We start from the raw sequence: 27,176 nt of genomic DNA on the forward strand, positions 1-27,176 counted from the left end.
TGAGCGAAATCGCCCGGGTTTGCAGGACAAGAGGCGACTTCGCGATCCACTTGGAGTACGACGGTGCTTCGGTGATGTTCTTCAGGGTCTTCGATGCGAACGGGCGCCGGCTGGAGTGCTACCCCGGGAGAGGTGGTCGGGACCCTGCTGCGGCGAGGACTGGGCCCGCCGACTGCTCCCTTGGCGGCTCCTCAGGTGGTGGAGGCATCGGAGGTTCCAGCGACTCCGGCGAGCTCTTCGTGACTCCGGAGACGAGCGACGACAGCTACGAGCCCCCGAGCCGGCGCCGCTCCTAGAGCAGAGCGGGCTCATCAGGCCGCCGCCGACTCTGATCTGGATGGGGTTGGCGCCGGTGCTTGACGGCCCACTGTTGATGATGGCGTCTTTTGCAGGGGCGCGCGTAGTTAGTGTCCCTTTAGGATATGTTCCCTACGAGGAATCAAAGACGCGTCCTGTGGGGGCTTGTAAGGTGCCTGTGATCCTGTTTTGTTAATATAACCCTTGTTGTAGAATTGTGCGAGTTTCTCATTCCGTCTTAGCTCAGTTCTCCCTTTCGAACCTCATGAGGGCTTGGTGCTCTGCGCCGACAGGTCCCAGTCCCAAGGCGGCTTCAGCCATCGCTGGTATGCCAGGTCGCGATGTCGTGGTCAAGGCTAGGAGGTGAGCGACCTGGAGTCCGGTAAGAGCCCCTGAGTCGTGATGCTCAGGAGGTCCCCTTTGGCGCTCAAGCAGCCGTCATTCGGTGAGAAAGGGGATCGGCATCGCTAACATGGGATTGCATTAGGTGCGGGGATGGTGCCACGGTAGCTGGCGCTTCCGGGTGGTGACTTATCTCGAGAATCAGGGGTCGCTCTCTGGTGTGTAGCCAGGTCCGTGCATCGGTAGGCGTGAGGTTGCTCGGCGTGGTCCTCGCGTGTCCTTCCCCTCTCGCCTTTGCTCCCCTTTCTGCTCTACGTCCTCAGGTCCCGGCCCTCGAGCGAGTCTCAGCCGTCGCTGGTATGCCAGGTCATGATGCCGTGGACAAGGCCAGAGGGTGAGGGCTGGAGAGCCAGTAGGAGCTCTGAGTTGCGATGCTCAGGCACCCCCTTTAACATGCAAGCGGTTCGCGCGGATGAGAGTGAAGGAGACACCGCAAGGGCCTCACCTGATGCAGCTCCTTTAAGAGATCCTGTAGACCCATCAGAGAAAGAACAAGGGGTTGCCACGACAATTGACAGTCAGCCATTGGTTGCTTCCGAGGGGTAATGTGGCACTGAAGGCTTGATGAGGTGGCGCCATGTGGGGCTGCCGCGGCCAGAGCTCAGCGATCCAGGTTTGTCGGCGTTGCAGGGACGGACCCATGCGCAAGCGTCGTGCCGTTTGGGAGCAGTTCCGTCAGTTGGCGTCAGTTGAGCGGGCAGCTAGGTCAAACACATTAGCCGCGAAGGAGTGGATTCATTCAAATAGATGCTGGGAAGGCGGACATCACTGGGTCACGCCTGAGCGACTTTGGGGATCATGCAGCCCGAGGGGCGCCCCCAACAAGGGAAGCTAACAACATGAAATAAAAAGGATACACGCCGCAGGGACGGACCCACGCGGCCTGGGAATAATGCAGCCCTGGGGGGCGCTCCCAGCTAGAAGTGAAAACTTGAAAGATGTCACCTGATGACATTGAGGGCGAAGGGGTGTTGGTGTAGCAGACTCGGTGGGCTGCGGGAGCCGATCCTCATGAGGCCCCAGGCCCAGGGGCCTCGGGAGTCTTCGGAGGTGCTGGTGGCTCCTCGCGGACCATCTCCATCTCCGCCAGGGCCGCGGAACACCTGGCCTCTTGTGCCTCCATGATGCCCCTCATGAGGCGCTGGTACATGGCAGCCGCGTTCGGCAAGCCGTAAGGCATGCGAACGTAGTTGTGGGGTGGACCTCCGCAGTGCCCCACTCGCCAGGGCCAGAGGCGCTCCAGAGAGGCGACTCGGTTGAGCCCTGGTATGTCGATGCAGACGCGCAGCCCACCATCCTCGCCTGGATGGGGAGCCACTGCTGGTAGGCTGCGGCCGCCTTTCATGACTCTTGACTCCTGTAGCTCCTGAATGGCCTTGCTGACGAACTCCTGAGGGTCTGGCTCTCCTTGCCTTACTCCTTCTTGAGGGAAACGTGCTTTGAAACACGCCTCCATGTGGTGCCCAAGCGCCTCCCTCGTGACCCTAGCCAGGTCGGTGGCCCTCCAGGGGAGAGCCCCCGAGCCCTGCCTGAGGAGGGCGTCGGGCGTGCTTCCCTATGCGATGGAAGGAGGTTCCCCTTGGGCAGGCATGGGCCCAGAGGGGCCTGCCTCCTGAGGGGTCAGGCCGGACGATGTCTTCTTCTTCTTGGGGGCGGTCTCGGGAAGCCCTCTGCTTCCGCGATCCGGGTCTTCCAGTGACGCGGCCTGAAAGGCACGTTCCAGGGAACACACCGCGTCCTTCTCTTCACAGGGCACCGTGATGACTCCGCCACTTCCTGGCATCTTGAGGACGTTGTAGCCATGGTGAGTTACGGCCATGAACTTGGCCAGCACCGGGTACCCAAGGATGGTGTTGTACGGCAGGCGAATGTGAGCGACGTCGAAGTCGATGAGCTCGGTGCGGTAGTTGTCGCATGCCCCGAAGGTGACAAGGAGGCGGACCTGCCCAATCGGGACCGTGGAGCCGTCGGTGATTCCGGAGAAGGGCTTGGTTGGCTGAAGCTGGCTGTAGGGCACTTGGAGATTGTTGAATGTTTCCACGGACAGGACGTTGAGCCCTGCCCCGACATCGATGAGGGTCCTGGTGACCGCCACGTTACTGATGATTGGGGAACAAAGCATCGGGAGGACTCCTGTTGTAGCCGCACACTTGAGCTGATCTGCTGAGCTGAATGTGATGGCGCACGCCGACCACCTAAGAGGGCGCGCGGCTTCGAGCTTGGGGAGGGCTGCATTCACTTCGCGGGTGAACTGCTTGAAGGTGCGTTGAGAGGATGGGGCTTGAGCCCCGCCTAGGATGCAGGCGATCACGCGCGGCTCCTGGAAGCCCCCAGCCCCCTCGTCCTGGTGGCGGTCCTCGTTTCTCCTTGGCTGCGACGGCAGCGGAGGGAGGCCTGTGTTGCCTTGCGGGCGATCCTCGCGAGGTTGATCCCTCCAGCCTCCCTCGCGAGGCGGGTCTTGCCAGTGATCCTCGTGAGGTTGATCGCGCCACCCTTGGCACGGGCCATGGTCTTCCCAGTGTCCTGCGTTCCTTCCTCCTCCTCGATCGTAGCCCCGGTCACCGCGGTCGGGGCGACGGCCGATCCTTCCTTCTCGCACGGCTCGGAGCTCTTTACATTCGTTGGTGTTGTGGGTGTGGAGGTCGTGGTACACACAGTACCGACTGCCCTTCGGAGGTTCGGGCTGATCTCTGCCCTGCTTGGTGTCTGGCTCTGCCGCGAGCACGGCAGCCCCCTTGCGCTTCACATCCTTGGCCTTGGGCTTCTTCTCTTCTGGGTCTACGACAGGCAGCTCGAGGAGGGAGAGATGCGCTTCCTCAGCCCTGGCACACTTGGTTGCCAAGTTGAACAGCTCCAAGGAAGTGCACAGGTCTTCATGCATCGCCAGCTCCTCCTTCATCTTGACATCGCACACGCCGTCGGAGAAGGCTGAGATGATGGCCTCCTCAGTCACCTTGGGAATCTTGAGGCGTGCATTGTTGAAGCGTTGGATGTACTTCTGCAGGGTCTCCCTGGGTTGTTGCTTGATGCGGCGCATGTCGCTCACGGCGGGTGGCCGGTCGCGAGTACCTTGGAAGTTGGCAATGAAGCGGGTGCGCATCTCGTCCCCGGAGGAGATCGTGCCTGGAGCCAGGTTTAGGAGCTAGGTGCGGGCCCCGTCCTTGAGCGCCATGGGGAACCAGTTCGCCATGACCTTCTTGTCTCCGTTGGCAGCTTCGATGCCCAACTCATAGAGCTGGAGGAACTCCCTAGGGCCAGTCGTGCCGTCGTAACGAGGAGGCATGTCTGGCTTGAACTTGCCGGGCCATGCAACGCTGCGTAGCTCGGTGGTGAAGGCACGGCAGCCTGTTGTGGCCACGGGAGGCCTTGGGTGACGGAGAACTTGGTCTTGCATGTTCCCATGCGCTGCAGCTGGGAGCAGCGCGGGGTCTTGGCGTGCTGGAGCAGGAGCATGGTCGCGACGTGCTGGAGCAGGGAGCGCCCGGGCAACTTCTTGCGGGCGAGGGACTTCTTGGCAGCTCTGCTCTTGCCGCGCTGGCACCTGACGGAGCGGGTTCTGCCCAGGGGCCACGCACCTTGGAGCCATGGCTCCTTCTTGAGGAGGAGGCGGCCGGGGCGCCGCTGGAGCCTCGTCGCCCGCGCGGGGCGGGGTGCGGTGCAGCGGAACGGACGGCGCAGGAGAGCCCCCTACGGCGCGGACGAGCTCGGCGACGCGGTCGAGCCATTCTTCGTAGACATCGTTGACGGGATGGTAGCGCAGGAGCTCGTTTGCCGCGATGAGCGCAGCTCGAGCCTCCATGGGTGTGCGGAGCGCGCGGGACGAAGAACCAGCCGGGGTGAGCGAGGGAGTAGCGGTGCGGCCGTCTTGCCGCACGGACGGATGCTGAGACGATGCTTGCTGCTCGTCCCCCGCCGGGCCGGTGGCGGCGTTGATGGCAGGTGATGGGGAACGGCGAGGACGCCCGCCGACAGGAGCCGTCTGGGCGACGCGGGAAGCGAGAGCGGCCCGGCGCTCGGCGCGGGCCCGACGAGCGTTAGACATGGGCGCGATGGTCGGAGGAGAACGGGGTGGTGGAAGACGAATTCCGGCGCACCCCTACCTGGCACGCCAAATGTCGGATTTCGGGTTCCGGCAGACCCTTGAGGTTCGAACACTGGGGTGTGCGCGGAGATTTCGCCTCCTACCTACCTACACCCCTCCGCCTCGCTAAGATGTAAGCTATGGAAAGAACAACACAAGAAACATAGGGTTTATATTGGTTCGGGCCACCGTTGAGGTGTAATACCCTACTCCAGTGTGTGGTGTGGTGGATTGCCTCTTGGGCTGATGATGAGGAACAATACAAGGAAGAACAGCCTCGCGAGGGTCTGTTCTTGGCTAGGGCGATGAACTGCTGGGAGGAGTTCAGTCACCCTTCTCTCTCTCTCTCTCTTCTATCGTTGGTCTCGATCCCCCTAAAACTCTCTCTCTTTCTCTCCTCTTGTTTATCTCGATCTCCCTGAACCTCTCCCTCTTTCTCTACCTTTTTTTGCCCTGTGGGAGGCTGGTCCTATTTATAGAGGCCCTGGTCCTCTTCCCAAATATCGAGCAGGAAGGGAGCCAACAATGGCGGGCTAATTTGAAGGGGGCAGCTAGTACTAGCTATCCTGACAAAAGTAGTCTTCGCCTGCACAAAGCTCTGGTGGTGACGCCGTCTTGGGCTCCACGATGACCTCCATCTTGCAGTCATCCTGGTCTTGGTCTTGTTGCACCGAAATGGCAACCTTTGCCTGACGCCTCGGTACTCCGCGGCTGCGCTTGCTCCCTTTGCACCAAAGAGGAAAGGAGGACACTCCGCGGGCTGGCACCCGCCTGGCGCCTTTGGTCGTCATGGCTTGTGTCACGGGCACCTCGTGAGGTACCCCGCCTTGATCTCTCCACGTCCTCGCGAGCCAGCCTGATGAGGCCGTGCTTGAGGAAGCTCCGTGTCGTCCGCCCCGTGAGGCTTGGCCCCTCGCGAGGGTCTTGGGTCTGTGTTGATGAAGATGGGCCGTGCTGGGCCCCCCTTTGAGCCACGCCGTAGGCCGCAGGCAGGCAAGTTTGGGGACCCCCGTTCCCAGAACGCCGACAGAGGCCGTGGAGGAGGAAGCACAAGGGGGAGAACCTCTCCTCCTCTCTCTCGGTAGCGCCAGAGTGCCATCGAGAGGGGAATCATCGCCGCGGTGATCATCTTCATCAACATCACCATCATCATCACCATCCTCATCTCTTTTACGTGGTCCACTCTCCCGCACCCTGCTGTAATCCCTACTCGAACATGGTGCTTTATGCCACATATTATGATCCAATGATGTGTTGCCATCCTATGATGTTTTCAGTAGATATCCTTTGTCTTTGGGTTGATTGATGATCTAGATTGGTATGAGTTGTATGTTTAATTTTGGTGCTGTCCAATTGTGCCCTCTTTGTCACGCAAGCGTGAGGGATTGCCACTGTAGGGTGTTGCAATACGTTCATGATTCGCTTATAGTGGGTTGCTTGAGTGACAGAAGCATAAACCCGAGTTAGGGGATTGTTGCGTATGGGATAAAGGGGACTTGATGCTTTAATGCTATGGTTGGGTTTTACCTTAATGATCTTTAGTAGTTGCGGATGCTTGCTAGAGTTCCAATCATAAGTGCATATGATCCAAGAACAGAAAGTATGTTAGCTTATGCCTCTCCCTCATATGAAATTGCAATGACGACTATCGGTCTTGTTAACAATTGCCTAAGACAATTCCGCACACCGATCCACCAATATTCCACATTGGCTATTTATAATATTTAGTAAAATATTCCAACTTTATGATAACAACACCTACTTTTATATTTTATCCCTCCGATATTATGCAAAGTTATCCTCTTCATACCCACAATGTAGTTTTATTTCTCGTTTCTAGTTGGAATCAAATGTTCGGTGTATGCAGAGTCGTATCAGTGGCTGATAGGGCTTGAGAGAATATTGATCTTACCTTTAGCTCATTGTGGGTTCGACACTCCATACTTATCACTTCCACCTTTGGGAATTGCTACGATGATTCCCTACACTTGGGGATTATCAATGCTGCATGTGAAACTTGGTGCTATTGTGTAATGGCGTAACTAAGTGCCAAAGCTATCTGATGTAATTCGATTATGAAATACTGGTTGCTTTTATACGGATATGAAATATCTGGGGTTGATTATAAGAAATATTAGTTTGATTAGTACATGGATTATCAATAATAAGCTAATTACCCTGCTTATTGGGGTTTTCTGTTGCAGACGGTTACTCAGACAGCACCGTGGGTGATGAACTCAAACAACCCGCACGGTTTATACAAAGTAGGCGTGTTCGATCAACTAACAATCACACACGGCTTCCGGCAGCAAACTGTTTGCGTTAGGCCACCTTGCACAAACGTTTCCACACAAAGAACTGTGTGCGATATACATACGAATGGAAACGTTTTCCCTGGATTGATTGTGTGGGATGTACATAAGAACAGAAATGAATTCCTTGGATTGACTATGTGTGATATACATACCTACGGAAATGTTTTTCTGGGATTCACTGTGTGGCATGTACATACCTACGGAAATGATTTTCTCGGATTACCATGTGGGATGTACATACCTACGGAAATGATTGGGTTTCGATGCCTCGCCCGGTCGCACATGGCCCCATCCTGGATCCCAGGAGGGCCTATCCCCGACGTTTTCTGGGTCGTGTGGGAATGACACCCTATGGCACACACTCGCTTGGTGACGGTTCCAAATGCCATCGCGGAAAGGGGATAAAAACCGTTTGTTTAGCATGTTGTTGTACCAGTGAATGTTCTTGTGTATCCCTCATCAATCACTTATGATGAGACAGTCACCCCTGTGGGTTACTTTGAGAAAAGATCCTCTCTTGAAGAATGCAGTGTCAGCCTCCCCACATGATTCTCAAGAAACAGCAAGGCTAGATGAAGATAGTGAACGTAGCTCTGTAGTTGATGACCGCATTTTCCCTACACCAGCATCGCATATGCTTTCTCTAACTTGGCAGCGTGATATGTAGTTGCATGTTGCATATGGTGTCTAGACTATAATTCTTCCAATCTGGTTAAATTGCATGTGCTATTCTGCTTGTTTATACATTATACCTGTTAATGTGACATGCCTTCTTGTTTTTAGTACATAGTACATCTGTCTATTAACCATGTCCTTACATAAAACTATTTTTGTACCCCGCATGAATCAATGTGATGAGACACCTTTAGTATATGCAGTGTGATATTAGTTGCATCTTTCATATGATTTATAGCATGCGCTGCTTCTAATTTGTTGAAACACCATTTATGATGGGACGCTTTTAACTTGACAGAGTCATATTGGTTGCATCTTTCATGTGGTGTCTAGCTTGCATTGCTTCTTATTTGTTGAAATGGCTTCTACTTAGTTTACACAAATAGTTGTGAATATGCCATGCAGTCCTATTTTCATACATATTCCATCCTGGTATCATGTGTTTGCCTTACATCAAAGTAGTGATTGTCAGTACCATGCACGAATGAGTTTTGAAGAGTGAAGTTTATTGCTTTTTCTTGTCGGTTTTACTTGACAATTCAGAAAAAATAAAGCAAAAGGAAAGTAGCAAGGCAACGGATATAGGTGCCCCTTCCAAATGCAGGGCATCTACAGATTCTACTCCGCCACCCCCCAAGAAGATTTGCAAGACAACACATGCATTGACACTCAACGTAGCTGTGTTGATGATGAGCACGTCTCCCCTAGTGCACCATCACAGCTGCTCCCTCTAACTTGGCACTATTATATGTGGTTGCATGTTATGTATGATGTCTAGCTTGTATTGCTTCTAATTTTGTTGAATTCCATCTGTTTACTTTACACATTATACTTGTGAATAAGACATGTGTTCCTGTTTCTAGAGCATACAATATCTGTCTATCACACCATGTTCTTACATCGAAGTACTACTGTTGTGTAACCTGCAACAATCACTTATCATAAGACACGTTTGACTTGGGAGTGTGATATAGGTTACATCTCGCAATCTTTTCTAGCTTGTACTACTTCTAATTTGTTGAAATGGCACTTATGACGAGACAGTTTTAACTTGGTAGAGTGATATTTGTTGCATCTTTCATATGGTGTCTAGCTTTCATTGCTTCTAATTTGTTGAAATGCCTTCTCCTTAGTTTACACATCATAAGCTGTGAATATACAATGTTGTGAATATGCAATGGCACTAATGACGATAGACCTTTAACTTGGTAGTGTGATGTTGTTTGCATCTTGCATATGATTTATTTCTTGTATTGCTTCACATTTTTTAAATGCCATTTATGACGAGACACTGTTAACTTGGTAGAGGAATATTTGTAGCATCTTTCATATGGTGTCTACCTTCCATTGCATTGCTTCTAATTTAGTGAAATGTATTCTGCTTAGTTTACACATCATAGTTCTGGTTATCTCATTTCGTCCTGTTTTTCGTACATATTACATCCTCCTATCATGTGGTTGTCTAACATCAAAGTTCAGTTCGTCTGTATCATGCATCAATTTATTATGAAGAACTAAATTGTTATTCCTTGTTCTTGTCGGCTTGACTTAACATGGCACAGAGAAATAGGAAGGAACATAGAATGACAGGGAAAGGGAACCGGGAGAATCCTGCAGACTCTGCTGGTACTGATGGTGCAATAGAAGGTCAAAGTCCAGCGGAAAATTGTACAAACAAGGTATCCCGTGCTACACGAGCTGCAGAACAAGCCAAACAGAAACCAATAGCTACCACCAAACAAGTAGAGACAGCCCTAGTTGTTGCAACATCTTCCACAATACCACCAGCTGCACGAGTTACTCGTTGGTCAACTCAGCTAGCAGCATGTTCCCAAGCTCCCTTGCCACCTGACACAACTTCTGAAGCACTCTTGACACAAGACGAGTTGGCAAGATCAGATGAACTTTGTGAGCTTCAATAGAAAGAAGGTAGTTGCTGGAGTCAAATTGCAGTTGCATGCTTCTTTATATGTAGTCTCACAGTTTGATGAACACTAACACTTCCTATGTTCATTGTTGGACTAGCACCTAGGCGCAAGAGGAAACAAACATTAGGGGTAATGCTCGATAGGTTAACTAAATCTAGAGGAGGAAGAATGGAGATCCGTTTTGAGGCAGATTTTAAAAGGCCATGTGATGCTACAGAGTCAGCCAAGTTAGTATCAAAGGTAGTGATTGTCGTTAGGTGTCATGTACGTATCCTCCCAACATGGATTCAACACATGAATGAAAAGGACGAAACCCATTTCAACACCTTCCTTGGCCATTTATCTGTGAGCATGGTTATGTATGGAAACTAGTAACATCGTCTTGCTCTGTCCCATACTTTCTAGGTTGCTGATAATGAGACTCCCATAATTTTCAACAGATGAGGTTCAAGTTGGATAGCCAAGATGATGCAAGCAGACAAGCTTGCACCCATGTTTTCAGGTCTGCTCTGCGACATTGTCGGTATAACTTGAGGAAAACTCACTTTGAAGGCAAGGCTAAGAGTGAACCTGCCCAAACATCTCCAGTGGCAAATATATCGGATGATGACTGGAGAGGCCTCGTTAAACACTGGTCTAATCCAAAGTATTAGGTACATTATATATATGTGATCAAATCACATGTTGAAGTCCTATTTACGCATGTGCCTCACAAATCTATCTTCTTGTAGGTGAACTATTAAAAGAACAAGGACAAACATATGAAAGTGAAATTCCAACAGACGACGGGATCTCGTAGCTATATTGCACACTGCGAGGCTCTTGTAATTAGTAGTTGTTTCACTCTTTTTGTTGTACCATATTATCATATCTATATTGACTTGTTCCAAATGCAGAGGAAAGACCGCAAGGACCAAAAAGTACCTGAACCAAATGTTGTGGAAATCTTCAATGACTACCACACCGGCAAGACGAAGGGCATGACTACACCAGTCAAAGCCGTTGTTGTAAGTCCTTAATCCTCATGCCTTTTAACTACTACTTACTCTGACTTGTGCATTGAACTACATGGTTTGCAGCCAATGTCTATTAATCTTTTCAAATTTATACATAGTTGTCTTAGTGTATCATTGCACCATACAAGGTTTAAAAGAGAGGAGTGATGTTCCTTTGATCTTTCTGTAATCTAGTTCCGTGCTGGACTTGCCCACACAATGTTACAATTGCATGTTTGTTTGTTCTCAGTAGTTTTGTGATATGAATGATGTCATACTATGCTTACCGTATTATAAACTTTGTCTCTTTATCCTTAGCTTTCAATACAATGTGAAGAAATAGACAATACATTAGCCAAGGTACATGGTCATATGTTTGGAACCTGGTTTTATTATGTACTTTGCAGTAAAATACAACTAATATTTTACATGGGTTCACCAGAAAAAGTTCTGTATATAGACCAAAGCTATTTTGTTTGGTTTTGCTGCCTCCTTAATATCTTCTGTTCTGGTACTACTGTCGGCATTCTGGGAACAGGGGTCCCCAGACTTTCCTGCCTGTGGCCCACGTCGTGGCTAAGCCAGCAGGCCGTACGGCCCATCTTCACCAACAAGGCATCCAAGACCCTCGCGAGGGGCCAAGCCTCGCGAGGCGAATGATGCAAGACCTCCTCAGGAGTGTCCTAGTCAGGCAGGCTCGTGAAGAGCGGAGATATCAAGGCGGGGCAAACCTCACGAGGCTCTCGTGACGTGAGCCATGACGATCGGCGCCAAGCGGGCGCCAGCGCGCGCAGCATCCTTGTTTCCTCTTTGGTGCTAAGGAATCAGGCGTAGGCGAAGAGTACCGAGGCATCAGGCAAATGTTTCCATATCGGTGCAACGAGACCAAGATCGGAAGGACAGCAAGACGGAGGTCATTGTGGAGCCCAAGACAGCGTCACCACCAGAGCCTTTCGCATGCGAAGACCACTTTTGTCAGGATAGCTTGTACTAGTTGTCCCCTTTGAATTTGCCCGCCGTTGTTGGCTCCCTTCCTACTCAATATTTGCGAAGAGGACCAGGGCCTATATAAGTAGAGCTAGCCACCACCGTAGAGAGCAGGGAGATCACTCTCACCCGCACAAGTTAGCCAAGCACAAGAACACCTCAACCTCAAGAGGTTGTTCTTCCCCTTGTACTGTTCATCATCAGCCCAAGAGGTAATCCACCACCGCCACACTGGAGTAGGGTATTACACCACAATGATGGCCCGAACCAGTATAAATCTCATGTCTTTTCGTGTTGCGAGTTCGTCGAGTTCGTCTGCGTGATCTTAGCGAACTAGGGCGTAGAATTGTAGGAGGGAAAGACTTCGCGCGCACCCTAGTGTTCGAACCTTAAGGGTTTGCTGGAACCCCACATTCGACATTTGGCACACCAGGTAGGGGTGCGCCGGAGCTTCTTCTCCGCCAACCGACGTACCAACGCTCCACGGCCACAATGTCCGACGACCGAAGAGCTGACTCTGACCGCTTGGCAGCCTGGCCAGCCCGGTCGGCGCCGCCCGCCTATGAAGACCTCAGCCCCGCGCTCCAGGCAGCACGAGCGTCGACCAACCTTGCGGGGCGTGGGCGATGCGGCCAGGCGTCCCTCACTCCACGGCAAGCGCGAGCCGCTGCCAGAGCAGCAAGCCACGTCGCGGCGACGGCACCGCACTCGTGGTGGGAATAGGAAAACACACGGGCAGCACTCACCGTGGCAAGGGAGCTGCTGCGGTGCCAGCTGATGGAAAGCGGCTGGGATGCACTACTGGAACGCGTTGCCGAGCTGCTGGACACGGCGGCCTCAGGAGCCTTGCCCTTTTGCCATCAGCTCCCTCCTCAGGCCAATACAGGGATTCATGGCGGGCCACGCCGCCACCACGCGCCGTCAGGTGCTCCAGGGGGGCTTCGTCAACACCAGCACAATCGGCAGCACCGGGGGCTCTGCCGCCCCCATACCGCCCGCAACAAGCATGAGCACAAGCGTTGCCTCCCATGGCCCAAGTGGGATGCCGCGCTATCATCCTCAGGACGCCACGCTGGGCCGGGCAACATGGAGTGTGGGGCACTACGGCGAGGTGTTCGGGGTAACAGCCCGGGAAGCCTACATGCCCCGCATGACGGACCAGGAGGACACACCGGAGAACGACCCCGGCTCGTTCGTCAGAGAAGATTGGGAAGAAGGGACGCTAGGAGTCAAAGCCTTCCAGGAGCCGCCGGGGAACCACCATGACCGCGTATGCGACGACCACTATTGGGCCTTCTTAACAAGTACCGGCCTTGCTTCATTATTGCGTGTACCCCTGTGAAGCTCGCCGCCCGTGACACTCTCAAGTAATAATGAGTTGGGCCTGTACACGCCCCGGAGTCTCAGGAGCGCCGGCCTCAGGCCCTGGGGCTCCCTCCCATGCCTAGTGGCAGCACTTAGCTCTGCGCTGGTGAGAAGACTTGAAGACCGGAAGACTAGACTAGGTGTCGGACGCTTTGGATCTCTCTTTCTGTAGCTTTGCTTTCTGGATCTGGATTTAAGTTGAAGCCGATTTTTTATCGATGCGCGCGGGGGGTGCCTTTTCTCGTTCGAGCAATTTCTTGCCTTCTGGATCTCGTTTTGTGTGGGACTCATGTCCATCGACTTTCCCTCACGAGCTCCTGGCGAGCTAGACCGCGCGGAGTGCACGCTCGTCGAGCTAGACTACGGCTGGTGCTCACCTCTTGTGGGGCCCCTTCAAACGGGGCGGTAAGCTCCGCAGGATTCTCAGAAACTCGTCGCTTCATGACCCAGCCCGAAGTTGGCGCTGACTAAGGTAAACCACGACGGAAAGCTCGCCTCCGGATTCACGGGTTCATGAGGACACATACTCACATCCCATAGGAAAATAAAAATTGCAATTTTCTTACATGAGGGGCTCCCCCTCTCAAAATGCTCTTACAAGTTTTCCAAGGGCCACACCCGAGTTTTGTGTGTAGAGTGAAACGACAGGAGAAAATGGGATCAGCCAGAAATGTCACTCGCTACATCACCCGCGGACGCGTCACCCGCGTCGTCATCGTCTTCGTCGGCATCATCGCCGCCGTCGGCGACGCCCCCGTCACCGTCGTCAACCACATCACCTTCGTCTACGACAACCACCACCGCATCATCCTCCGAGGTGAAGGCCGTGACCAACGCGTCCACATTGTCCTCAACCCAACGCGCCAGGTTGCCCCAGACGGCCGTGGGTACGGGGGCAATGGCGGCGTCGAAATAGAAGTTGGGGTCGACATTCAGAAGGTGGCTGAAGACATGGGAGAAAGCACACTCAAGCAGGCCACGACCCCTTTCCTCCACAAGTTGGCAAGCTCTGGCTAATCAAGCCTCTAGGCGCGTCACCACCTCAGTAAAGAAGGTCAGATGGCTGGCATAGTCATTCGAGTGAGGGGCCGGAGTATTCTCGTCGCAGATGTAACCCAGGGTGGTGTTGGCCCTGTTCCGGAGGTCTTGAAGCATAGGAGCATGATCGCGCTCCAGCGTCCGACGCTGGAGCACTTCCTCCCTGTTTCGTCGTGCGACGGCCTCGGCGTCATCAACCCGTTTCCGGAGAGAAAGCAGCTCGGCGCGGGCGGAGGCCAAGTCCGTCTGCGCCGTAACCAAGGCGGTGGTTGTGGCCTCTGCATGCCTCTCGGCCTCATCCAACCTGGCCCTGAGGGCAGCGGCCCTGCCCGCATCCTCCACACCCGCGAGCTTCAGCTTCAAGTTGTACCTGCCCTCCAGGTCTGCGTGAACCTCGACCACCCGGCGATTGATCTCCTTCTCGACTCCGGCCTCGCGGGCCCCGACGGCATCTTCTGCTTGAGCAACTTGACGCTCCCTCGTCTCTAGTTGCTCGAGCTCGAGGCTGCGCTCCACGGCCTCCAGGGCCAGCGCCTCCTCGCACTCCCGGACCTCCTCTTCTTCCGTGGGCATCCCCCTCAGCGATGCAAGAGCGGCCCTGCACGCCTCCACCTGCTTCTCAAGGGACGCGCTCCAGGCCTGGAGCTCCCACACACGCTCCTCCGCAGCCTCGCGATGGTGGTCAGCCTCATGAGCCTCTTCCAAGGCTCACGAGCGGGCTTCATGGGCGATCTTGAGGGACGCCTCGTCCTTCGCATTCTCAAGGTCACGCTGATAGCGACCGAGGTTGATGGCCACCCTCAGCTTGCACCGCTCCTCCACCATCCAGAGACCTTCAGCCTCAAGGTGCGAGTTGACACCGGCGAGCTCTTCACCGAGTCGGCTCATTGCGCCCATCGCCTCCTGGAAGAGCTCGTGACGAAATACGCTCCGCCCGCGCTCGAGCTCGAATGCTCAACCCACCTCGTCCTCCACCTCGGGGGTTGCGGGCGACGTGCCAAGTGGCGTGCCATCTCCCGGCAGGGGGCTGGGGGCTGACGTCGCACCTGATGTCAGCCCGTCTCCGCGAGGAGCCCGAGCCTATCGGGGCTCTCTGCTTGAAGAGGAACCGAAAATCGAAGCCAACCAACTGTTGTTCATGAGCGAAGGAGGAGTCTTGGGCACGCCCGCCAAGTTCCACGCCAGACCGTGTGGGAGGGGTAGCCAAGCCACTGGCTTGGCACGCCACGAAGGCGGGGACGCTCCCCCAACTGACCCTGCTCCAGGGGCGGCAGGCAGACCAGGAACTCTCAAGGCCGACGGGGGAGTTGATGAAGGAGGAGGCCGCTTCTCGGAAGACACAACATCTTCAACAGAAAGAGCCCTGAAGGACACACGTCAGGATAAGAAGACCACACGCAAGAAGCCACGGCATTAAGATGCTTATGCTTCAATGGTGATGTACTTTCGTCGCTTCAATGGCCCGAAGATATTGCTGCCGCTGCGGGATCCCTTCCTCTTATGGAGCTCCTCGAAGTCCACACAAAGACGACCGAAGCGCTAGACGTGACGTCCAGTGCGCGGTGGGGCCGAAGAAGAACTGAGAGGGATGGCTTCAGGGGTGCCTGGTTGTGGAAAACAGTCGGGCGCCATCTCACGACAACCTCCCAAGGCTCCTAGATCCTCGGCCTCGGGAGCCGCATGCCGCGTCTCCTCAGCGACCGACGCCTTAGGAGGGGGATCGCATGCCCCCAAGGACGGCGCCCCAGGATCATCACTCGGCATGTGCTCCTCAGCACTCGAGCCACCGGCCCCCGTCGGAGCTCGCTCTCCCGTGCCATCACCTGGGGCGAGCTCGGCACCGGCGGCGAGGATGGGAACCACGACGACGGGGTTCTCACGGGACCCCACCAAGCCAATTGGGCGCAGCCCCCACTCATCAAAGGAAGGCATGCTCGCGGCAAATGCGGCTTTGTTCTCGCAGCGGTACAACAGGCAGCTGTTCTTGGGCATCTCATCCGGCAGAGGGACATCCGATAGGATCATGAGCACCGTTTGCCGCGTCGCAAGGGGAAGCCCCTTCTCCTAAAACCTAATTTTGTCCTGGCTACAGAGCAAGTCCCACATCGGGCGGGAGTGGCGCTGAAGTGGAGTGACTCGAGGCCTGACGAACTCCTTCACCACCATGGGCGCAGTCACGCCGAGGTCCTTCAACCACCTCAGCCAGGCCTGGACATGGGCAAGGCGGGGGCTCGTGAGCTTCTGATGGCGCCAGCCAGAGTTTGGAACAGCAGGCCCCACCGGAACTTGGAGCAGAGGGTTCAGCACGCCGGCGTCAACAAACACCCATCATATACGGAAGTCGCTCGTAGACGAAGGAAGCTCGAAGTCGATCCCCGCGCCTGCTATCACGGCCACAGCTTGGAAGCCCACGCACCCCGAGCTCTGCTGGGGACCGGTCAGATGCAACAAGAAAAAATGGCGGAGGAGGGCCACGGAAGGAGTGATGCCCACCATGGCCTTGCACAAGAAGGCGAAGATGGCAAGAAGGGTTACAAATTGAGGGTTGAGATGGAGCATGTGGAACTGGTAATGCTCGAGCACCGAGTTGAAGAAGGCGGAGAAGGGAGGAATCAGGCCAGCCCAGAGGGCCTCTATGAAGATCGGAACCTCAGTGGCTGCTCGAGCCATGCGAGCGCGAGACGCGGGCCAAGCCACCGACTGTCCCCACTCGTTGAAACAGGAGGCAAGCATGGGGCGCACCTTGTCCATGGCCTCATCGTTGAGCACACGAGGTCGGCCGAGCGCCGGCTCAAAGGACGGAGGCGCAGTTGGCAAAGACACATGTTTCTTCCCCTTTTCAGCTTGTTTCGTTGCCCTGGCGAGGAAGCAGGCAGAGCGCAAGTCAGATTGGGAGGCCAGAGTAGGGCCTCGAGGAAGCAGGTAGATTGGAAGAGTCAGGCATGGGCGAAGGAAGAATAACTGTGTGAGAGGCGGGGGCCACATAGCCAGGCAGATTCAAGGGCAACGTGGGGAAGCGGAGACGCCCACGTCCCATCAACCGCCATGCATCAACCGAGGTTGCATGCTTTTGGGGCTCGCGATGCTCTGTGCTTGACTCTTGGCTTCTCCGCGAAGCCGAGCCCGACCGCACCTTGGGCCCGGGGGCTACTGTCGGCGTTCTGGGAAAGGGGGTCCCCAGACTTGCCTGCCTGCGGCCCACGGCGTGGCTAAGCCAACAGGACGTACGGCCCATCTTCACCAACAAGGCATCCAAGACCCTCGAGAGGGGCCAAGCCTCGCGAGGCGGACGATGCAAGACCTCCTCGGGAGTGGCCTTGTCAGGCAGGCTCACGAAGAGCGGAGATATCAAGGCGGGGCAAACCTCACGAGGCTCTCGTGACGTGAGCCATGACGATCGGCGCCAGGTGGGCGCCAGCGCGCGCAGCATCCTTGTTTCCTCTTTGGTTCTAAGGAAGCAGGCGCAGGCGAAGAGTACCAAGGCATCAGGCAAAGGTTTCCATAACGCTGCAACGAGACCAAGACCAGAAGGACGGCAAGACGGAGGTCATCGTGGAGCCCAAGACGGCGTCACCACCAGAGACTTTCGCAGGCGAAGACCACTTTTGTCAGGATAGCTTGTACTAGTTGTCCCCCTTCGAATTTGCCCGTCGTTGTTGGCTCCCTTCCCGCTCAATATTTGGGAAGAGGACCAGGGCCTATATAAGTAGAGCTAGCCACCACCATAGAGAGGAGGGAGATCACTCTCACCCGCACAAGTTAGCCAAGCACAAGAGCACCTCAACCTCAGGAGGTTGTTCTTCCACTTGTAATGTTCATCATCAGCCCAAGAGGCAATCCACCACCACCACCACACTGGAGTAGGGTATTACACCACAATGGTGGCCTAAACCAGTATAAATCTCGTGTCTTTCCGTGTTGCGAGTTTGTTGAGTTCGTCCGCGAGATCTTAGCGAGCTAGGGCGTAGATTGGTAGGAGGGAAAGACTTCGCATGCACCCCAGTGTTCGAACCTTAAGGGTTTGCCGGAACCCCACATCCGACAACTACTAATGTAAAAACTCAACTTTTCAGCAAGCTATGGAAAAATGGTGGAACCGCCACCTTTTCATGGTGGCGAAGCAACTATAACCGCAATGTCAACTCTTGCTGCAGTGGGTCAGAACCTGTCCACTTGCAGTGCCAAAAAGCACATTCCTGCGTAATACTGGGTTGGTTGTTAAGGCAATATCGTCCAAACTGTCTCATGATCAAAACAATGGTATATCTGTGCTCCAGACACAAGTTCATTCCCTAACAGAGACCCTATGTGAAACAAGGATAGACATTGTTCGATGTTGTCAAGATATGCATGGTTTTGAATCCAGACTATCAGACATTTTCTATGTTGTTCAGGAGCCTAGGATAAATGAAGGCGAAGGTTATGGTGCTCCATCAGACAATACAACATGAAAACATAACAGTCAGGTCAAATGAACTGAGCTTCTAAACTTCTGGTGGCGCATTTATCTGCCAGACTGTTATCTTTTATGCCAACCTTCCTTTTGTTTTACAGATTTAATTTATTTTGTTGCGATACAAAATTTGTTCTTAACGTGCATCCATCGGCCGAAGAAAACAACAAGCCATTTTTGTGTAGCGTAGGGTGTTCACTATATTTGCACTGGTGGCAATCTTTGATGCCTAGTGGATGTAATCTAGGCAATCGCCTTATAGCTTAGCCTTAGTTTCGGGCTTATTTATTTCCTAGTCTTCTTTTTCCCTGGTTTGCTAGTGGTCGCAACAAGCATGGGCCATATACGGACCGTGGTAACCTTTACCCTGCTATAGGCCATAGGATCCATGGGCTCCTACGGGCCGTCGATAAATGGGCCTCCAACAGGGCCGTAGAATCGGTGGGCCTCGGGGTGTCGGATAAATGGGTCTACATGGGTCGTAAACGGGCATAATTGGTATCGGCCCAGCATGGTAACGGGTCGTTAACAATCTAGAGAATAGCAAAGGCTTAATTTTGTCACAGGCATAATGGGTCGTTAATGGGCCAAAATATAGGACAGGATGGAAATGGCGCAACGGGTTAACAGGCCACAAACGGGCCGACTCTTGCCATGGGCAGAATTTGGCCCATTAGGGGAACATGCCAGTAACAGGCCGGAAGTAATCGAGGGCCGGCAAGGAGCACATGAACGTACGGGCTGTCAGTAGGCCGAAAGCTAACACGGGCTAGAAACGGCCCATGTGAATCATGGGCCGTTAATGGGTACAAAGAAATATGGGCTAGTGTCACCGTGGGCCTCTAAAGGGCCTAAAGATATGAAAGGCCTCATATGGGCCAAAAGACATCGTGGGTCATACATGGGCTGAAAGTGAAATGAGCTGGTGTTATATTCGACGGCCCACATGATGTTGTTGGGTCGATTTCGGGTAGGCCCTAACGGGTCGTGAGTTACCGGGCTGTAAAATGGGCTATTTGTGAAGAGACCGTTAACAGGCTTTTCATGGGCCAGCTTGCTAACTTTTGACCAAGTCAAACGGGCCGGCCTTTGTAAGCTAAATGGGCCAGTGGTGGACCGTCGCACGTGTCGACATATCATAGGCGCCTATCTGACCCACTGACGAGCTGACACGTGTTTCCTCTAGCCAACCAAAATTTTACATGTGGAAAATCCCCATTGGTCCGGGCTGTTAACGGGTTATCGGATCCAAAACCAGACGTGATAGCTTAACGGCGACCCGTTACGGTGGATGCCACGTGTCGGTCACCCTTGATGAAACCAGTTCTGTGACGCGCGATTATCGTCATGAAAGTAGACACTTCCGAGATGATAATTTTGGTAATGTCATAGAACACTTCTACGATAGCACAGGTATGACTATCTTGGTTCTATCATAAAATCATCATGGATGTACATGCATGAGAAAAAAGTGACCTACTATGACAAACACGTATCATCACGGCAGTGTATTTTTTTGTAGTGAAGATTACATCAAAACTGGTCTCAAATTTGACAAAAAAGGTACAATGCCACTTTGTATTGGTGTCCATATGATAACACGATAAGTTTCATGAACTTCAAATAAGTTTTGAATGTACTAGAATTTAAAAATCAAGATTCTCAATGTTTGAAATTTCTTGCACAGGGAGTAAACATGCACCCAGTGAGACACATGTGTTTTTGCAATCCATTTACGTGCACTGTCACGTGTGCATGTAGCTCAAATTTGATTTTTGCACATTATACTCATAGAAAATCGATCAATTAATGTACTAAAATGTCTTAATGATCTCTTTTTTTAAAAATGTCCCTCCTTTGGTAACATATGTTCACCGCGGGATAATTTAACATGCATCGTAGTTGCGGTGGATTCGTGGTGTGTGTGTGGGTGTATGCATCTGGGGGGTGGCGGGTGGCTCGCAGTACAGTACGAGTTGTGAGCCACCATGTGGGTTGGCCGTTTTGTTAGGCAGGTGCCACATTAGAATCATGAATTTGTTACTTAAAACATTACACAACCCTTTCATACATACATGTTTTGGCCACATGCAGTTGATGGTTGTCCAACACGACACTCGATACTCGTGTGTGACGCTTTCTGTGGGCCCGTGAGGTCGTTGTCCATCACTTTGATGAACAGCCAGCAGTGAGGTTAATTTGACTAGCAAGGTAGAATCTTTTTTGTTTGTGTTATGGTGGTATATAGTACGCGTCAAAGAGGTGGGAGGGGGCTAGCATATATACTATATGTACGCATCCATGAACAAGTACACCTCACTCAGTGTCGAGACCTTTTGGTTCTCGAGCCACGTGCCACATCAAAGTTGTAAAATTGGCTATTCAAACATGACACGACACCTCTTTGGCCCACATGAATGCAGGCGGTGGTTATCCTAGCTAGGACACTCACGTGTGACGCTTCCATCTATGGGCCCACGAGGCCATCGTCGATGCATGCATCACTTTGCCCTACATCGGGAGAGGTTAATTAATTTCATCATCGAGGAGGATTCTTTTTGGGTTGTATTACGATACAAGCATATAGTATGGGTCGAAGAGGGGGAAGGGGTCCATCTATGTATTGCGCTTCATGAACCTCGCTCTGTGTGGGGGGTTTACGGTTTTTGAGGCATGTGGCACATCAAAGTTGTGTATTTTGGGTATTCAACATTTGTTTGGACCACATGCAAAGCGATGGTGGTTGTCCTCCCGCACCCACTTAAGCAGTTATCAGCGATATCGATGCTTTCCATCTGTGGGTCCACTTGGTCCATCACTACTTTTTGCCTTACAACGAGAGAGGTTAATTTGACATAGGAGGGGATATTTTGCTTGTAACTGTATATATAGGTCATGCTCTGGGATGACATGATACAATTTGAGCACACACACATGCATGTGTACGCATGAATCCCTCCCATCGAGTCGAAGTGGCTAGTACAATGACACGTCATGAACCGATCTCGCTCTATGTGGGGACTGGACGATTTTCGACGCACGCGCCACAACAATGTTGTGAAATGGTATTCAAACATCCATGCACGCATCACCTCCATACATATGCATGTAGTGGTTGTCTTTGAACGGCACACTCCCTCGCGTGGTTATCTGCGACAAGCCTATATATTAATGGGCCCGCGTGGACATCCATGATCACCTTGACCGACAACAAGATTGGTTACTATGGCAGATTCTTCCTTTGGTTCATGTTATCGTAGTATTGGTCATGGTGAGATTCAGACCTAATTAAGTTTGAGCGCATATGCTATGCACGCATGCATGCATAAATCCCCGTCGTCGGCTTGAAGTGTGGTGTAACATACATATGCATTGTCAACCTAACCCTCACTCGGTGTGGGGATTTCTAGTTTGTAATCACGGTGCCACATCAAAGTTGTTCCATTGTGTATTCAAAAACACACCTCTCATACATATGTTTGGGCCACACACACATGCAGCGGTTGTCTTCGGGGACTAGCTACTTGCGTGATTACTGGCCAGCTAGCCCATCTCCGGTGTCGCATGGATGGCCATCACTTTGACCAACAACAAGAGAGAGGTTGTACGACCAAGGTGGATTATTCTTGGTCCGTTTTACGATCCATCTTGGTGAGATGCCTCTCTGGCCCGCCGACTGGAAGTGTCGGGGGAGCTGCTACTTCGCACTTTGCTAGGTGAACCTCGGTTGGGGGCCATGCATTCATATCTTAGGATTCCCTTCATGCCGACACAAGGGGGGCTGCTAGCTACTACACGCTTTGCTAGGTGAACATCGGTTGGGGGCATGCATTCATAGCATAGGATTCCCTTCGTGCCGACACGAGGATGGGGGTAAGCAATACCGTGCGCTTTGCGAGATAGGTGCCACATTAAAGTTCCATTTGGTATAAGAACATAAAACCACACTTTTCATACATAAACTTGGTCCACATGCAAGTGTGTTCTTGTTCTGACCCTCTCCCACGTCATTTTTTGCCAAATTTATGAACATTAGACAAGTCGGATGACGCAACAAACACGGTTCACTCAAACTAACCGTGTGCCACGCCGATGCCCCTATCACGCACACATCTGCATAGTACATTGGGCTCCATGAGGCTTCCCCTCTCGAAAATATCTACCCGCCTGCAGCTTTTTTTGTTTGATAACACACAGTTATTGTGTTTCGACCGTGTGTGATGTTTCTTGTTCCCAAACCCGCCTGCATCTCTCGAAGATATCTGCCCGCCTCGAGGGTTTTTATGTTTCATCACACACGGTTGTTATCTCCGGACCGTGTGCGATGCACCATCATCAAAATTTTCAATAGCCCCGGCATTTCACTCCTGGGTTTGACTCTCGCGTAGTAAAAAAATTAGTACCTGCGTGACTTCCTCAAACACACCCCCTGTCCCCCCCTTCCACACACACACACGCACCAAAACCTCCTAGGGTCCGTGCGCACACACACACACCCTCCCTTGCTAGAAACCCTAGCGAGGTCCCCGCTGCCGCCGCCGCAAGGCCTCCATTGTCAACATCTGCCGGTTTGCCCATGCAGCTTACCCACCGATCTCCATACCCAGGCCGCCCTAAGTTTCTTAGATGACTCCTCCCGAACGCCCTCTTTCCCACATATCCACATCCCCATCCCCCACTCCAGAGCGTCGCAACCAAAGCCCGGCCACGCTTCCCGTCGAGCTTGAGGAGCGACTGGCCCAAAAGAGGTGTATCGTGATCTCTTCTCCCGACGTCGCCGAGGAAACTGACGACCATTAATGGCCGCAAGCACTCAATCGGCAGGCTAGAGTATGTGGGTATGTCACGAACGCCGGCTATGATATCGAGGTCGTCGACAACGACGGACTATGGCGGGCTATGTCACAGGTTAAGTGGCCCACCCCAACCCCCCAGTTTCAACCGTCATTGATCTCACCCATGGCACTGCCGCTGACCTCCTCTGGCTCGCTGCCAAGAATTCTCCATCCTACATCGCCATCGAGCCCCTTTTGTCATTTTTGAAGGACACGTTATGCGACACTGGCTTGGGATCCACACCTTCCAAGTTAGACCTCATCGACGATGACCATGAGGAGGGCACCCTCTCCGACTCTCCTAAGGCGAAAGAGCCCATCTGCACTTCCAAGTGGAAAGAGCCCGTCTGCGACATGAGGGAGGGCACCCTACGGTCGTTCTCTTCCAAGGGGAAGGAGCCCATCTGCGACTACATGGAGCGCATCCAGGGTCCGTGCTCTTCCCATGGGAACGAGCCCATCTGTGAAAAGTGAGGAAACCCATGATTTGTTTTGACGTGCCTCTTCACAGGGGGAAACCCATGATTTGTTTTGTGGAGTCCCTTTTGTAGTGTAGTGAGAATATGTCCAGTTTTAATTGCTATATTTGGTTGTTTGCAGTATGCCTTGTTTATTTCAGTTGTTCACAATGTGATGCTCTATATGTGCAATTATTTACTGTGCAGTACATTTCATCAATCCAGTTTTAAACATACCGATAGGGATGCATATATTTGCTTGCTGTTAAGCCTATTGTAGCTAGCATATGCCTCTTTTAAAGTTTTTTGATTGTTCAGTTGTTTGTAGTTAGCATATGTCCAGTTTCAAATGCTATCTTTGGTTGTTCGTAGTATGCCTTGTTTATTCCAGTTATTCACAACGTGATGTTCTATATGTGCAAGTATGAACTGTGCAGTTCAATTTCATCAATACCAGTTTCGACAATACCATTATGAATGACCACATTTGGTTACTGCATCTTGTAGTTAACATGCCTTTCCATTTTTATTTAACAATAACTAGTGTACTTAGACTCGCACAATACCAGTTTGAATGACTATGTTTGCTTGTTGTTAAATGTTAGGCCTGTTGCAGTTAACACACCTTTCCACTTGTTTTGCTTTACTAGCGTGCCTAAACCTGCACACCGAAGCTATCTTTTGGAGATTATTTTGTCTGCCATGGATAATTTTCGTTGATGTTTAGCCTGTTTTGCTTAACATGCCTCTCGATGTACCTACACAGGACAATTTTGGGAACGGCTGTTGTTTTCCATCGAGGTTAGTTTCATCCCATGGCTTATATATACTCACTATTCCGGATATCGGTAGCTGGTACCATATAGGCTAACAGCAGATAAGGGACTAATCGGTGAATCAGACTTTTAACTGAATATATCTGTAACCCATTTATCGGTAGGTTAACTAGGGCCATATGTAATATATCTAAGGCTACATGGCAACATGCACTGTACTTAATGTCTAAATATGCAATCCTAGGCTACATAGCAACAAGGAAGAGTGTTACCTTAATGTTCTGATGATGTCTAGATATACGTAGAAGAGCAGCAGCAACAACAACAACACATCCCTATTTGGATACTCAACTTAGCTAGAGGTTAGATTTAGTTTCTAGCTCATCACTAACCCTGAACTAACTCCATCCAAAGAGGTGTTTGGATGACAGGGTTAGATTGACAATAAATGCACTAGGAGAACTAGCTCCAATTAGCACCTCTTGGGTTGGATAGTTTTTTTGGGTGGGTTAGATGCAACTAGCTCAAACTAGCCCTCATGTTTCGATATACTTTAGGGATATTTGAGCCTGAACTAGCTCAAACTAACTCTAACCCATGGATATAACAACATTTAATCAACCGATAATTTGTAAGAAAGCAATAAACTCCTTCCGGCCCATAATATAAGATGCTAATTCATCTAATATGTGAGTATATTGGATGATATAAGATATTATAAAGAGTGTTGTACTACATCATTGTGCAATTGTTGTTTAGCTTCTAATATTAACTTGGTGCTTTTAGGTACATATGTCATTGGTAAAAATCCGCGCTTCAACCCTTTCTACGTATGGGGCAATGAGATATCGATGAACTAGCATCAAGTGAGGAAGCTGATGAAGATTGTTAGTAAAATGGGTCAAAAGATGGCAATTAAACTATTTGTTTACACTTTATCCAAGACAACAAGAAACTGCAGGATGGTAAGTAAGAACTCTACGGCCTTCTTTTTACTGCCCATAATGAGTAGTGTTAGATGACAATGTCTGAATCTTTTTTCCTTTGCAGTGGTTGCCAAAGCAGTTTACTCAAGATTACCTCTCAAACTACATGATTGGTGGGCATGCAAAGGTTAAAGTATTTCTACCAGAACACGATGATTATCTAGATGTTTTCATGAAGACGTGAAGGATGGGCGGTCGGCCATCACAAGGGGTTGTACTAGAGTCGTGCGTGCCTTCTGCATGGAGGAGGGCACAATATGGGCATTCCGCTTCACCTTGTTCAGCAACCAGAATGTATTTAGCCTCTTTCTTTATTGTCTTTAATGGTACAAGTATACAACTGTGGTTCATCATTCTTTATTTGGTTCTTATGTAATTCTTGAACATATGTACCTATCAATCAAATAATGCATTGGTTGTTTGAACCTAATGGATATGAATAAAGCTATAGCATACATTCAAATGCAAATTCAAATCCGGTCCAATGCAAAATAGCAGTAATTAATTTATGGTGAAATTATGCTCTCCAGGTAGTTACGGCACACATGGTTGGTAAAACACAAACATTTGCGATATACATCATAATCAGACACGGTTCACAGAGAGGAAATGTGTGCAAGCATGCACATAGCTGCCGTTTGCAAAGCGTGTGTGATGTTAGACAATATCACAAACAGTGCGGGCAAACTAAACTTTTGTGATAGTTGCCCTACCGTACATGATTCGCAACCATGAACTGTTTCCGATGAAGTATGCATCGTATGTGTTGCACCACAGAAAAGCATGTGTGATAGTTGTGTGTATGACGATGTTACGACGGTCCAACGTTTCATAATCATATCCAGCACTCATACGACGATTAGCTAATCTTCTTAATTAGTTATCGCATACGGTTTGGCAAAAGCGAATGTGTGTGATTGTATGCTTATCATACACATTCTATAATAGTGAACCGTTTGTGATGGGTCGCGCATCATAAACGTAGCACCACAGAATACCGACTGTGATGGCAATGCGAGCACAGATGAGTAGGAGTACAGTATATGCATCTTGCCTCCCTATCCCCGATGGTTTATGGGTTGTGTGGGAAGGACCACCCCCCCCTATTGCCCACACTCACTTGACGACGGTTCCAAATGCCATTGCGGAAAGGGGTTAAAAACCATTTGTATAGCACCAACGTGTACCAGTGCCCTATCTTTCTATGTGTCTGGTTGAAACGTTTTGCTCATGTGTATCTGGTGAGTGTTCGCAATCATATAAGACTATATGATGGTGGAGTATGTCACCGGTACACGTCGGTGCTATACAAATGGTTTTTAACCGCTTTCCGCGACAGCGTTTGGAACTGTCACCTAGTGAGTGACTGCGATAGGGGGATCCTTCCCAGACGACCTAGAAAACGTCAGGGATATGCCCTCCTGGCACACACACTCGGCAAAATGAGGTCGTGTGCGACCGGCGAGCGACCAAATACGGTTACACGTACAATAGTGCTAAAAAATACAATTATACAGGTGAAATCGTTTCCGGTCGTAAGTACATCCCACACAGTGAGTCCTCGCTGAACCTGTTCGTTCGTATA

This window comes from Triticum dicoccoides, chromosome 1A, assembly GCF_002162155.2.
Source record: "Triticum dicoccoides isolate Atlit2015 ecotype Zavitan chromosome 1A, WEW_v2.0, whole genome shotgun sequence".
Taxonomy (NCBI): Eukaryota; Viridiplantae; Streptophyta; class Magnoliopsida; order Poales; family Poaceae; genus Triticum; species Triticum dicoccoides.